The following is a 2902-nucleotide window of genomic DNA, read 5'->3' as shown; positions in this document are numbered from 1 at the left end:
CACAGTGCAGCTGGGGTCCTTTGGATACAAAGCAGTTGCTAATTCATTTGTGAACCCCTACTCATTAACTACCTGCCTTAGGGTTTCTATTGTTATGAAGAGACACCATGACCACAGAACTCTTATAAAGTAAAACATTTAATTGGGGCTGGCTTACAGTTTTAGAAGTTTAGTCCATTATCATCATGGCAGGACATGGCAGTGTCGAGGCAGATGTGTGCTGGAGAAGGGAGAGTTCTACATCTTGATTGGCAGACAGCAGAAGAGACTGACCACATTGGATGTAGCTTAAGCATGTATGAGATGTCAAAGCCCACTTCCACAGTGACACACTTCCAACAAGGCCACACCTACTGCAACAGAGCCACACCTCCTAATAGTGCCACTCCCCACTGGGACCATTTTCTTTTAAACCACCACAGTACCCATCTGGTCAATGGGAAATACTACCTGTGTTACATGTCTTGTCATCTGTGAAGATTAAAGTCAAAAGAGCTCTTGCTCTGCCTCACTTCTGTTTACACTGACATCACTATATTTGATGTTTAGCTTGTCTCTGGCTGTAACCCCGCTTGGCGGGTCAGCTATTCAGGGTCCCCTGAAGGGGCGCTAACCTGCAAGACATGAGCTGGAGAGAGGAAGGAAACCAAGCAAGATTCTATTGCCAAGGTCTCTGTTTATTGGGGTGAAAATTACAGCTTATATACCCCTTGAATGGGGTGGAGGTAGGGGCAGGCAGGAACTCTGCCGGGGTAACTGAAGGTCATTAGCCAGCACCTGGTGTAAGCCGAAGCACGTGATCCATTAACATTGGAGTAAGGGGCAGGTTCCGTAAACATCCTTAGGGCAATGACCTCTACTATCCCTGTAAGGATGATGGTCCCTGACAAATCTATCCTTAGGAAAATGGGCCCTGACATCTGGCAAGCCCTTCCTGCACAGTTAGAAAGTATCTCTATGAGGAGCCACTGGTCTCAGCCTGGAAGAAGCTTCCCTCAGTTCCCATGGACTTCTACACCAGGCAAATACATCTCACCAGCAATATGGAAGGGTGGGGAAAAAATTCAAGGCCTTGGGGGTTCATCCAGGCAGCCAGACTACCAGTAGTCCAAGCAAATAATGGTCCCAAAGCACCAGAAGGCAAGTCTGGACAGCTACCACATCCCCTCACCCTGACCCACCTGCTCTACCCTATTGCCCAGTGTTCTGCGGCCTTGCACTCCAATATCTAAGTGTAATGCCCTGCCACCCTCCAAATAAACAGGGCACATGTCTGTAACCCTAGAACTTGGGAGGCTGAGGTGGAAGATCATGAATTTGAGGCCAGCCTGGGCTACACTGTAGGATCTGTGTCAAAAGAAAAAAATAGTATATTTGAAAATGAGATAATAATATACACATTTTCCTATAAAATCAATGTTAAGGCTAGGCTAGGGAATATTAGAGTTATAGTTATATTTTGGATCAAGATCAGAGAAAAAAGTTAATTCCTCATCAGTATAAGGTCAGAGTCAGGTTCTTGGTCAGTAGAAGTGAATTACAATTTCAGAGTGAAGGTAAGAATGAGTGGTTTATTGTCAAAGATAAAATTCAGGCTATCATTAGTGTAGCATCAGGGTCTAGGTTAGAGGTAAGTATTAAGTCTAGTTCAGAGTCTGTGCCAGTGTTCTGGCTCGGGTTAGAGCAGGGTCATGGTTAAAGATCAAGTTTGGCATTATTTAGGTCAGGTGTCAGAGCCAGCCAGCGTCATGATGAGGTGATGTTTGGAATGCAGTTCATTGTTACGTTCAGGCTGAGAGTTTAGAGTCAGATTTAGAGTGGGTTTCAAGGCTGTGGTTAGTGTGAAGGGCAGGTCAGGCTCATGGTCAAGACCAGGATCGTGTATTGATTGAGGCCAGCATTCAAATATTGATTTTGGAGTCAGGGTCAGAGTTAGGTAGGGATAAGACAACAGTTGGAAAGATCTACTTGACATTAATTTATTAGCTAGCTGTTGCAGTTGATATTGGGGAAGTGTGTCTTAGGGAGTTCAGACATTTTATTTATATGAAAGACCTCTTTTTTTTTTTTTTTGGTTTTTCGAGACAGGGTTTCTCTGCAGCTTTTTTTGAGCCTGTCCTGGAACTAGCTCTTGTAGACCAGGCTGGCCTCGAACTCACAGAGATCCGCCTGCCTCTGCCTCCCGAGTGCTGGGATTAAAGGCGTGCGCCACCACCGCCCGGCTATGAAAGACCTCTTAAAAAGACTTCTGAGCACTCTGCATTGGGCCCTGTGAACTTCTCAGAGGTGTTCTTTCATGAAAAGCCTCTGGGGCCTTCTGGTGCTGTTCCTGCCCCTGCAGTGAGCTGGGGCAAAGCCAGTCAGTACTGTTAGCTACTTGCAGATGGGAGGCATAGGGTAGGCTTTGGACGGCCTTACGGACTGTAATCCTTCCTGAAAGGTTTTTGTTTAGCCTCTTGGATATATCCAGTCTTTTTTCTTATTAATTTATTACTCTTTGACAATTTCATACATGTATATAATAGATTTTGGCCATTTTCAGTCCCATTGCCACCTCTCATCTCTCTCTCCTACTCCCACTGTAACCTTTTCCCAAACAAGTCCCCTCCCATTTTCTTTACTTTAAAAATTGTTTTCTTTACTTTTGTGATTATAATATAATTACATCATTTCTCCCTTTAAAACCTCCTTCTAAACGCTCCCATGCACTCCTCCTTGCTCTCTTTCAAATTCATGGCCTCTTTTTTCATTAATTATTGTCATATGCATATATTCCTAAATATAACCTGTTCAGTCTGTATAATGCAATTTTGTATGTGTTTTGGGGGCTGACCTTTGGTGTTGAATAACCAATTGGTATGCTGTACTCTGGGGAAGGCTATTTCTCCCCCTCTCAGCATTA

Source organism: Arvicola amphibius, chromosome X (assembly GCF_903992535.2).
Source record: "Arvicola amphibius chromosome X, mArvAmp1.2, whole genome shotgun sequence".
Classification (NCBI taxonomy): Eukaryota; Metazoa; Chordata; class Mammalia; order Rodentia; family Cricetidae; genus Arvicola; species Arvicola amphibius.
This window is presented reverse-complemented; position numbering follows the sequence as displayed.